Genomic DNA, 13,286 nt, shown 5'->3' with positions numbered 1-13,286 from the left:
CTTCCTCCTCGCATTTTACACTTCAGTAGCAAGTCATGGTCACTGCAGCTACCTGTGACAGAATGATGGATGCAAATAAAGTCACATTCTTTAAAAAGTATTTTTAGTAAGCAACAGAAACTGATTAACGTGGCCTGCTGCTCCCACGGAAGTGTGGGTTGATTTTGGTGCTTAATGGAAAAGTTGTTTTCCTGCTTCCTCCAATGTCCAGCGCTTCATGAATTTGAAATTACTAAACTGATCGCAAGGTGGAAACGGAGCTGGGTGTTTAGCGAAGCAAGCAGAAGGGGCTTCAGCAGTAATAATAACCTGCCAGCTTCCAGCCAATTTAAAGTATTGTGCCTTCATCTTTAAAGCCTTAAATAGCTTGGGACCAGGGTTCCTAAGCGTTTTCCTGCTTCCATATAAGCCTGCCCAATAATCTTCTCTGAGCGCCCCTGGCTTCAGAAGGCACCAAGGGAGTGAGTGCCTTTTCAGTGGTGGCACCTTGGCTGTGAAATAGTCCACTCTAGAGAAGGAGCCTGGATTTTTAAAAATCAAGTTTCAGGCACCAGGCCAAAACTGAACAGTTGGAGGGAGAAATAAGGGAAGATGGCTGCCAGTATGAATCATCAAGGCTGATTGTTTTTGCTCTCTCCTACTGTAGATATTTACTATAGCCTGGGGGTGGTTGAGTATACAAGCAGAAGGGTAAGAGCCTAAGGGCTCTTTGTCCATGGCTTGCCCATGGGTAGCTCATGGGCGTGTTCAGACAGATTAACCTGGTGGACATCAACCCAGGATGTCTTCTTTAGGTTTTGTTTTGTTTTTAAACTGCATTGTATGTAAGTGTATTTAAAGTATTTCCATAAGCCACTTTGGATCCCACTTGGGGAGAAAAGTGGGATAAAAATATACTAAGCAAATAATAAATTTTATTTGCCCATGGTTTTAATCAAGTGACTGCTGGTCTTTAGCCTGCTTGCCATTTTAGAGAGCCGGTGTGGTCTAGGATCTGGGAGATCTAGTTTTGAATCCTAACTCTAACGTGGAAGCTTTCCGAGTGACCTTGGGCCAAACACGGACTCTTCCCCTAAGCTACCTGACAGTAGGGTTGCCAACCTCCAGGTACTAGCTGGAGCTCTCCTGCTATTACAACTGATCTCCAGCCAATAGAGTTCTGTTCACCTGGAGAAAATGGCCACTTTGGCACTTGGACTGTGTAGCATTGAAGTCCCTCCCCTCCCCAAACCCCACCCTCGGGCTCCACCCCAAAAACCTCCCACCGGTGGCAAAGAGGAACCTGGCAACCTTACCTGACAGGGTTGTTGTGAGTATAAAATAGAGGAGAGGCATACAATGTAAGCTGCTTTGGATCCCCATTGGGGAGAAAGGCAGGATATAAAGTAACATAAATACATCCGCCGCAGGAATGCCTCCCAAGAAACCGGCGCGGGGAGATATGCCAGGGAAACGTCTGTAGGAGGCTGCATTGTCATCCAAGAACCACACTGCAGCTGCATTCTAGGGAGCCAGTGTAAGTCATCCTACGCCAGCATCCATGCAAGTGGTACAGACGCCGGCGTAGGGGTCACACTGGCTCCTACGGGCATTCGTCCCCCCTTCAGAATTACATGGATAGTGTCCTTTGTTTTGGTAAACCATCTTGGGGAAGGGGGGCTGGAAAGATGAGATAGAAGTAGCATAAATAATTTGGTGTGCCAAATTTTAGAAATTATAGAAATTTTAGTAATTATATTTTAACATATTGGGCACTCAGGCTGAAGAAGCTATTATTGGTGAAAGTGTCTGTTACCTGGAAGATGTTTCCATTTGACATTGTGCCAGCTTGGTCCTCGTTTGAATCTCCCGCAGCACATGGCCAGTGGATTAAAGTGTCTGATTCCTGACACGGACCCTATAAAAAATCTACAGGAATCTTTTCCACTTTGTGGACCAGCTCTTACAAAGACTGATATCATAACAGGAAAGTCTTAAGACCCCGAGGGAAACATTAGACATAGATTTTTTTTGTAAATAATGTTCTTTGACTGTTCTTTGATACTTGTACTATGTTCTCTTGTTCAGCTATCGCTCACTTGTAGATATTGCGTCCACTACTTTTTGTATTGACTGTCTCCTTTTGAATATATGTGTAGAACTGAGCCTAGTGTTGATTATTTTTGCATAGCCAATTAGCATCGCACTGTGAATTGTTTTGCTATAGCCTCCAGGTAGTAGCGGGAGATCTGCTATTACAACTGATCTCCAGCCGATAGAGATCCATTCACCTGGAGAAAATGGCCTCTTTGGCAATTGAACTCTATGGCATTGAAGTCCCTTCCCTCCCTAAACCCTGCCCTCCTCAGGCTCCACCCAAAATCCTCCCGCCGGTGGCAAAGAGGGCCCTGGCAACCCTATTTCTCCTTTCTTATACCCCCTTCCCTGCTTCCTTGCACTGTAAGATTCCATGCACGTTAACAATGCAATGACAATATAACATGATGGCCCTGTATACAAATAAATAACAGTCAAACAGGAATTTCTGTAGAGAGGAGCAATGAGAGCTATATGATCTACTACTGGAGGGCATGTGTCCAAACTTGTTTGGCATCAGTAAGACATCAGAGGGTTGGATATGTTGATTCATCATGGTTTTTACTCAAGTTTGATAGAGTTTCCATTTGCTTGGACTGAATCAGAAGGACTTATTTCCTTCCAGTTCTGTCCTTTGGGGAACCAATTACACAAGAGCGGAGAACTGAACTTTCCATATGATCAAAAAGATGACACAGTAGATTGAACAGCTTGGAAGCCTCAAGTAACTGTGCTAATGGGTAGAATATGTCTGTACATGTCGGTACTGAGTTACGTACAGCAAGCAACACCTCTCAAAGACTAAAAATAAACATATAATAGAAATGTAGTTCTGTACTTCCCTCCCCAACCCTGAAACTGTGCAATTTAGATAAACTCACAAATGTGTGACAGTCACATAGGTGTGAAATATTATGGGGCTTTCCTTTTTTATCAGGAACAAGGAAACCAGGACTAAAAGAAACTGGAAATGATTAAGCATTCTTCAGGTTGAAGTCCCATGGCCCTATTGGCCGTTTCACTGAGCAGTCATACCATTCCAGGTCAACAAAATTTGGCACATCATAGCTGTGACTTTTGTTGACATGTTGCAGAGTCATTATATACCTGTTGAAGTGTACCTACTGCCAATTTAAAAGTTATCACTGTTGGCAGGACCACACCCTCCCAAAAATTTGTTTGAGGTCACGTTTCCTATATAACATATAACTGCTCTACGGAACACATCTCGGACCCCCTCTTGTTTCGCACCACTGGAACGACTCCAGTCTAAGTTTCTTAGACTGGTTCTCCAGGTCCCTAGATGTGTATCAAACCCCTTGGCATGCCTAGAAACAGGGATGCTAAGAGTAGAAGCAAGAGTGTGCATATCATCCTTCCTCCTATGGTTAAAAATAAAACTCAGTCCCCATGGTCTTCTTCCCCTGATTCTAATTGACAACTTTGAATCCAAATGGCAAAAGGCCGTGAAAAGCAAGCTGGAGAGTCTGGGTCTCTCCCCCCAAGCTTTGCTGAAGATGGGTAGAGACCAAGCAAAGAAAATTATAACCAGAGAGTTAATGATATTGAAAGGCAGACTGACTTGCTGAGGGCACCCAGATTTATGTCCGCCCCTATGACCAGATACATTCCAGCCCCAGCTGCCTACCTTTCCATTTTGGAAATCCACACCCATAGAAGGGCATTCACTCTAGCCAGGTGTTCAGCCCTACCTTCTGCGGGGCCTTACAGGGAAGGTATAATAAGATCCCAAGCTCACAGAGATTTTGTCCATGCAATTCTGGGGAAGTTGAAACACTGGATCGCATGTTTCTTAGATGCCCATTCTACAAGGTTGCCTGTTCTAAGCTGACTCGATCCATGTCTGAGAAAATTTCAGGATATTCTGATAAATTTCATGTTAGGAAGCTCCTCTCGGAGGAAAATCCCCACCAAATTAGTGAGGCTGCCAAATTCTGTGCAGCAATCTATAAACTTCGTCAAAGTCTTTTATGATAAAATCCAAAGAAATTATGGAAAACAAAGAAGAGAGAGGAATTTTTTAAAAAATATGTGTCAAAATGTTTATTTTTTACCTAACTGTAAATTATTTAAATTATAGATACTCTTTCAATTTAATACGACATAACTTTTAAATTATATCAATGTAGCTGTGGTAACATTGCTGTTATGTTCTTAATATGTATTGGCGCAATGCCACAATAAATGTACTACTACTACTACCTATATAACATTTACATGTTTTTTATTGCCATAGAGGCATATTTTACCTACAACAGTCATTAAGTAAAACAAATCAAGGCGGGTTTGGGCAGAATTAAAACTCTCATAGCTTTGTAGAATGACCATTACAAAAACGAAGTTCCTCCCCCCAAATCATATTTTCTTTCTCTAACCATTCCTCTCAAGCCATTGTGGATTGGATACAAAAAATGGAAACTATGATAGATTTATTCAGAATTATTAAATGCACATAAAACCCAAAAATGCAGCAAAGGTATGTGTCAAAATGGCTTTGCAGTGGATGGAGGACTGGGATGCCAAAACAATCCTGAAAAAGATCCCCACCCCCTCCTGTTGCCATACCCCCCACACCTGATAGAGGGCAGAAGAGCTGACTGGAGAGACACTGCCATGCTCCTCCATCACAGCCTGGGCATGGTGGGGCCAGCACAGGGAAGGCCAAACACCATTGTGCCCATCTTCCTCTATGTTGGCTGCATTGTGCCTGGCAGGGCAGAGCTGTACACTACCATACTCCTCCTCACCAGCACCACCACAGGGGCACTCAGGGCAGCCACCCTTTGGGATTTTCCCTGGTAAACTACATGGAAATCTGCCCTTCTTTACATTCCCAAATACTGCAAAATATCATCTTGCAGCCATTACCACAATGGTTTACATATAATGTCAATTCCAATAATCTTTAACAGAACCCACCCTCCATGGGATTATGGACTTCATATACCAAATTAACCATGAATAATTTTTAAAAGGAGGAATGGGTAAAAGGAAATAAATGTGAAATATGGTGAACAACGGGAGGGAAGGCAGCATGGTACAGCCCGAGCTCATCAGATCATGGAAGCTAAGCAGGGTCAGCCCTGGTTAGTACTTGGATGGGAGACCACCAAGGAATACCAGGGTCGCTATGCAGAGGAAGGCACTGGCAAACCACCTTTGTTAGTCTCTTGCCTTGAAAACCCCACAAGGGGTCGCCATAAGTTGGCTGCAACTTGATGGCACTTTGCGCACACACATACACACACACACATATTGTGGACAATATCCCTAATTTGAGATTATTATAGAGATCATGTGGCACCTAATATATAACCTCTGTCATTTTTAAACAAAGGCTTCTGGGAAGCCAGACTGTGAGGAAATTTCCAAGAGTGAATTCAGAGTAAAATACAAATAGATTTAATTAAGGACAAACATGACTTTGGGAGGTAACACAGAAAGTGTCATGAGATTTTTAAAAAATAATTCTTATACAAATTTGCAACTGTGTCCTAAGAATCTCAAGCAATGGTAATGCTTACAGGAGCTGCTAGAGTCTGAACAATATGCAATATATGTGCCTATTAAATAAGGCCTTCTTTCCAAGATGTATAAAATATTGTGTAATCTAAAAGAACAAGAAGGAAAAATGGAAAGATCTGAGGTACAGAATTTCCTATTCACAATGGAATTGCTTGTCTTGAGAGCTGATTAAATAACTTGTTGGAAGCCACATTAAAAGAAAATTGCTTATAATTTTTGCATGGAAAGTATCATACCCCAGACAATTCAGAGAATATATAGAAGTATTAATTCTCTTGGTTGGACATATAATGAAGTAATAGGGACTTTCCCCAATATTTGTAGTAGTAACTGCGTGGAAACAAAATCTGGAGTGTGATGCTACTGGATACAATAACTTTTCTCAAACATTTTGGAGGGCTAGAAAAATAATAATGAGATGTATCAGGAACAATGGTTCCATTTGGGTCAATACTGAAACAGATCAATGTCAGCTGAAAATGTGAAGAAGCGCTAAAACGGATTAATTGGAAATAGATAAAAATAAGCTCAAAAATATTAAGGTTAACCCTCCCTCAAAATAATAGAAATGTTGCCTGTACATTTAAGAAATGCATGGTCTCAGAGGCCTTTGTAGGGGTTGCTAGGCAACCATACTATCTCTAGCTTTCTTTCTTTTTTTTTCAAATATTTTATTGGTTTATAATATTAAATAGGGATACAGGAAAGAAGAGAAGGGAGGGGAAAAACATCAGCAAGAAAATACATATTTCTACCCCCTTATAATATTCAAATTATCATTTAAATTCTCATTCAAATTGTCATTCAAATTATCATTGTTTGTTAACATAATATATTTAATCATTAAAGCTTTCATAGTATTTATAAAAAAAATATTGTTTTTGTTTTGTTTTAATATATTCATAGAAGGCATGCCATTTATCTTTATTTGCTCTTTGAGTATTTGTTTGCAATAGTTCTGTTAAGTGTGCCATTGTTATAAATTCATACGGTTTATCAATCCAAATTTAGATTTTTGGTATTTTATCTGTTTTCCACTGTGATGCTAACACTATTCTTGCCGCAGTTATTAGGTATTTTAATATGATCTGTTGATCTTTGCTGCATTCATCTGGTATTTTACTCAATATACTATCTCTAGCTTTCAAACCTCAATAAAAGGCAGGGGGAGAGGGTGGGGACCTTTCGAGGAGGGGCTGTGGCTCAGTGGTAGGGCATCTGCTTGGCATGCAGAAGGTCCCAGTTTCAATCCCCGGCATCTACAGTTAAAGAGACTAGGCAAGTAAGTGATGTGAAAGACCTCTGCCTGAGACCCTAGAGAGCTGCCACTGGTCTGAGTAGACAATACTGACTTTGATGAACTCAGAGTCTGATTCAATATCAGGCAGCTTCATGTGAAGACTATTTTGGCCTGGTCTACTCCACCTTACTCCTTTCTGCTCTTGACGAAGAATTCGTTGGAGCCAGGCCCAGCAGCTATTATGCAATTTGTTCAATCCGGGTGTGGTATGGTGACCCAACTCCCCTGAGTCCAGTGGCAGTCTTCATACAACTTGCGCGATTTGGCCAGGCCTGGCAGTAGCTTGGCAGTACAACTCACCTAAGCTACTTGCTAAAGCTTGACTTTTGCAAATTGGTCAGGGAGAAGAAGAGAAAGCTGAGAGCCAGTGTGGTGTAGTGGTTAGAGTGTCAGACTAAAATCTGGGGATCGTGGTTCAAATCCCCACTCTTCCATGGAAAGTTTGGAAACTTGCGGGGCGATGTTAGGGAAGACATTCACTCTTAGCCTAATCTACCAAGCGGAGGGAGGAGGACCCACAGGCAGATTGGAGACATGAGGATGGGTGGGAGGGAATGAAGGTGTGAGCAGGGCCTGATGGTTTATAGAGGAGGGGAGGGGGCCTTGGGAACTCTCTGCCCAGGACCTCCCAAACCTGGAACTGCCCCTGCCAACAACATTGACTGCCTGCAGATGTCACACCAGACTGATTTAACAGAGGTTTGGTGGCATCTGTCACAGCGTCTTTGTTGTGCTTCCCTTAATTCCTTTAGCACCCAGAGCTCTGACAGTAGCTTCCCGGCTGGATCAAGCTCCGATCTGCCACAATGTCTGAATCCAAGCCCCTTGGCAGGCTGGAGTTTGTTTCCCTGCACAAGTCACACTTCTAAATGAACTGAAGTTTAGACACCCTGCTGGCATGGAGCAAGCTCCAGTCTACCGAGGCTCCTGCATTCTGACATTGTGGCAAATTAGAGCTTAATAAGACCAGGGAGTTTTGCATCAAACTCCAGGTTGGAAGAGAGGCGGGAGGAGCAAGGGGAACACGCAGGCACAGCAAAAAGGTTGTGACCATGGTAGACACCAATAGACTTCCATTTAATTAGAGATGTTGTGATGTCTGAATGCAGGCCTTGCTCTGCTTGTTGAATCGTTCCCCATGGAAGCCGGGGTGTAAAGAAAGGACTCCTTAATCCCTGTCCCTCAGAGGCTTTGGCAGACTTCTCTTATTAGACACTTACAGTGCCATGCTAAGCAGAGTCACGCCTGTCTAAGCTCATTGACTTCAAGAGACTCAGAAGGGTGTAGCGCTGTGCTGGACAGCCCTGCTAGTTGTTCATTTCCATTGGCTTATCTGTCTCACATGAACACATGAAGCTGCCTTATGCTGAATCAGACCCTTGGTCCATCAAAGTCAGTATTGTCTACTCAGACCAGCAGTGACTCTACAGGGTCTCAGGCAGAGATCTGTTCTTATCCCCTACTTGCCTAGTCCCTTTAACTGGAGATGCCGAGGATTGAACCTGGGACCTTCTGCATGCCAAGCAGAGGCTTTACCATTGAGCCACAGCTTCTCCCTCTTGGCTCATGTGCAGGCAATCCATGGCTGAACTCTGTTGTTTTTCTCTGTGATGAGGACTGTACCTGGGGCTTGCATGGGAGAAAGCATCAGACATGCAGCGCAGGAGGTCTTTGGGAAGCAGAATTATGCTTGAAAATGCCCTCCAGAGGGGTCTATTTAGCATCATGCCTTCTATCTTTTAGGCATCAAGACCTAGCATGTTCTCTGAATAATCCTGGATTTTGCTGCTGCTTTCTGATGTGGGTTTGATTGTGTTTCATATACTAGTAGCTATTTTATGACTTGTATTACTTTTTTAAAATGGAAAGCCAAGGTAAATATGTTTTAAATAAATAACTAAATACATTTGATGGGGGCAAATGGAAAGGCCTTGGGGGTTGGATTGAGCCCCTGGGATGCCAGCTGCCTGCTTTTGATTAGAGCTTGCCATTTATTTGTGCAAAAGCAAGTTGGCTTTCCACACTTGGGGTTGGAATCCAGTAAACAGCAACTAAGAAGCATGTGCTGAAGTTCTTCTTGGTGGAAACCTTAAAGAAAGATTGATTCATGGATCAAATTCTTTGATGCCCCTTTTGTGTTTATGGTTACTTCATTCCGAGTCCAAATTCAGCCTTCAAAAAAACAAAAAAATGTTTCACTGTTGGTCTTTTTTGTTCCTGAAATGGCACATTTTTCTGATCCTCAGATACAAGGAAAATGAAACACTGCATGACTCAGCTATACAATTCTGGTTTTGTTTTTGTTTTTTTGCAATGAAACTGCACTTTGAAAAGACCATCATAGAAGGTTGGTACTGATGCGATATCAGCTTATCAATGGAGAAAGTTGAGGTGGTTGAGGTCAGAACCCATAATTCAGACAACAGTGCTCATAAATATATCTAACTATCAAGAACCTTTTTTTCCCCCTTCCTGGAAGACAAATAATTAGAAACACAGCTTTAACAAGGCATCAGAGCAAAGTCTGCCATCCAAACAAGATGAAAACAAGAGATAAAGGGAGAGGAAGGCAGTCTGCAAGTTCCATACCAGCACTGCAGTGAGAAACTAATAAATCCAATAAAAGGCCCCTTTCAAAGGTGGCAGAGATAAGGCAGAGGAGTTTGGACCACATGTTAACAGACTCAGTTTGGATTCTGATTCTCCCTGGTAACTCAGCGGGGGGGGGGGGCATCGTCCTGAGAAAAAATACCAAGTGTTTAACTCCGACAAGTGACTGTCTTAGTCTGGTACAGCCACAAGATAAACACCCTGATTCAGAGTGTTCTGCAGGCACAGGGCAGGGAAGTTACCTGATATGAACCCTGCACTATAATAGGAACATAGCAGATTGCAAAGGGAAAACCCTGGATGCAGCCACCTGCTTGCACTCCAGAACTTACAGTAGGTCTTCAACTCAGATATATCAGGTGACCAGTCTGCCTGTCTGCCACTGTGGGGCTCTGGCCAGAACACTAAGGACATTCCTTACACCAGTAGGCCAGAAAAGGTCAGGGAGGGTAGTCCCCGAGCCTCATAAAACCTTTGGGTGAGGCTTGTCAGGATCTGAGCAAGTAGGCCACTTGCTTGTGCCTTAGCCTGGCCCTTGACCTCCCAGGCGGGCTGGAATGGCAGGGGAACATTTCCTGTGGGCCCTACCCCAACACCAGATTGACTCTCAGTATAATCCCTCACGGTGCTGATCATCTATAAACTAGGCAATTGTAAGGAAAATGAGGTACATCAGCTCTGCCCCAACAGGTGAATGGTGCTATGAACATAAGAGTGGCCATGCTGGATCAGACCAAGGTCCATCAAGTCCAGCAGTCTGTTCACACAGTGGCCAACCGGGTGCTTCTAGGAAGCCCACAAATAAGACAGCTGCCTGTGTTCCGCAGCACCTAATATAATAGGCATGCTCATCTGATCCTGGAAAGAATAGGTATGCATCATGACTAGCATCTATTTTTACTAGTAGCCATGAATACCCCTCTCCTCCATGAACATGTCCACTCCTCTCTTAAAGCCTTCCAAGTTGGCAGCCATCACCACATCCTGGGGCAGGGAGTTCCACAATTGAACTATGTGAGTCAGGGGAGGTGGAGGGGAGCCTGCTGCCGATCCACCTGAAAGCAAGTTGGGGCTAGGATAAATTTTAGTCTCCAGCTCCAAAAAAAGTGTGAACCAAGCACAGAAACATACTTTTTATGTGTTTCTGGATCAACATTGAACTGGTTTACCAAGGTGTATATTTTCATAGACTTTAAGAGCATCTGTTATTAGATGCCCAAAGAGGAGTTAAGTAGGAAGGAACTGATATCAGTGATCTTTTATATGCAATGATGCACATTCTTGCTTATGAAAGCTCTTTCCACAGGGAGGTGACCCTTAAAATTCTGTGGAATTCCTTGACATCTTTAGTGTGTGCCCCTTGTTTATCATGCTAATGGACTTGCAATCCAGACTATGCCCAGGTAAACTGGTTTCCCATGAGCCCTGCCCAGAGATTATCTGTGCGTTCATTACATATGGAATTGATTCGTTCAGGTTTGACTGGCTTAGTTGGTTGCATGACTGAAGATGGCCACTGGGTAGCACCATTGTTCCAGGATAAAATCCCAGAGAGGCGGTTCCTCTATATGCCTATACCTTGTGGAACCGGCGAGCTTTTTTTTTCTTTTTTCACTATTGCCCGCTGGGTTTCACACTCCCCCTTTCTCTTCTAGCACCTCCCCAAGGCACTGCTAAAGTGAGGAGGGCTCAGATCCAGCTCAAAAGGATCTGTCATCTTGAGTGCTAGACATGTATTTGAGCTCCTGGCCACGGCATTTTGTGCTTGTTGAGCATACACAGTGTATACACTAGACTACTGCCACATGAGGTTTACCCTTGCTGCTGCTAGGCACAAAGGAATCAGCAGCTCACCAGAGCAAAAGATCCTGGCCCAGAATGTAAAGTCATGCAATGGGGTAAGATCCTGCAGGCTACACAGAGTATCCCTAACATCAGAACAATTGTACTTTATTCATCAAAGTTACAGAGGACCAGGGTGGTGTAGTGGTTAAGAGCAGTGGTTTGGAGTGGTGGACTCTGATCTGGAGAACTGGATTTGTTTCCCCACTCCTACTCACGAAGCCAGCTGGGTGACCTTGGGCCAGTCACAGCTCTTAGAGATCTCTCAGCCCCACCTACCTCACAGGGTGTCTGTTGTGGGGAGGGGAAGGGAAGGTGATTGTAAGCCGGTTTGATTCTTCCTTAAGTGGTAGAGAAAGCCGGCATATAAAAACCAACTCTTCTTCTGAAGTAAGCCCACCAATGCTTAAAAAAAGTGTTCAGGTTCAAACATTTACTACCTAAAGAGGTAATATCAAGAGAGATAAGGACCTGCCAAAGACGCCAGAATTCTTGATTACCCGTCTTTGCTGTTTCAGTGCCTTAAGAAGACAGTCACTGCCTGTTCTTTTGGAGGACGTGCACAGAGCTGGATCACCCACGCACCCACGCACATTTGAGCATGCAGTGGAAATCCTTTGGATCCCCCTCCCCCCACCGCCGCCCGGGGCATAATTGCAAAGTGTCAGAAGTAAATGACAGACACTAAAAAATGAAAGAGAAAACTGCATTGTAGTCAGCTGCTGGTCATTTGACATATGACTGGCTTGTTGCTCATCACATACTTGGTCAGTAGAAAAGAGCAAGAGTCCAGTAGCATCTTAAAGATTAACAAAATTTCCAGTGGGATATGAGCTTTCGTGAGATATCTAAAGAAGTGAGTTGTGACTCACAAAAGCTCATACCCTGCCAGAAATTTTGTTAGTCTTTAAAGTGCTACTGGAATCTTGCTCGTTTCTACTGCTACATACTAACATGGCTACCCATCATGATCTATCTACATAATAAGACTCACAGAGATAGAGTTTTCCCTCCTGTAGTGGCCCCTCAACCCTTCCTGCATCTGTTTAGTGGTACCTATGCCATTTCTTCAAGTCTTAGATGGCAGATGTGTTTACTTTCTCCGAGCCTTTGGCCATAGGTGTTTTTAGATGTATTCTCTCATCTTTGGGGGGGGGGTGGCTATTGTTTCTGTTGCTATTGCTAGTGTGTTGCCATTTTAACATAAATTTTTAATTACTGCTGACTGCATGGGTTTTATTTGACTCGATAAAGGAAGCCACGCCCCCAGTTTTCCAGACCTGAGCAAGGCTGTTAACAATAGGACTTTTTGGAGGTCATTAATTCATAGGGTCACTATAAGTCAGAAGCGACTTGACGGCATCCAACACACACATACATACACACACGCACACATACTTTATTGCATTTTTTTACAATGAGCTGCCAGAAAAAACTTCAATGAGAAAGGGGACATAAATGTCTTGAATAAAAGGGGGTGATTATTTAAGTTCCTACGGTATTCAAAAGATTCAGGCCAGGCTTGGGCAATGGCCAATAATTAGACAGCTTTATAAAAGGGAACAGACGAATCCATGCAGAATACATATCCCCATGGCTATTGACTGTAGTAGGTAAGTAGAACATCCACATATAGAAATTGTGCACTTCAGAATGCCAGATGCTAGGAAAGAGCAAGGCACCGGTAGCACCTTAAAGACTAACAAAATTTCTGGCACTGTATGAGCTTTCATGAGTCACAGCTCACTTCTTCAGATGCAGGGAAGAAAGCACAGATACCCATCGCCTTGATTCCTTGTTGACCATTGTTAGAAATAGAATACTGAAGTAGCTGGAACTTGGTCTGATCTAGAAATGCTGTTCTTGTGTGCTTTGCTCCTTATCACTTCTGGCTGGAATCATGTTGGGTTTA

The sequence above is a fragment of the Euleptes europaea genome, chromosome 13 (assembly GCF_029931775.1).
Source record: "Euleptes europaea isolate rEulEur1 chromosome 13, rEulEur1.hap1, whole genome shotgun sequence".
Lineage (NCBI taxonomy): Eukaryota > Metazoa > Chordata > Lepidosauria > Squamata > Sphaerodactylidae > Euleptes > Euleptes europaea.
Note: the sequence above shows the minus strand (reverse complement) of the source record.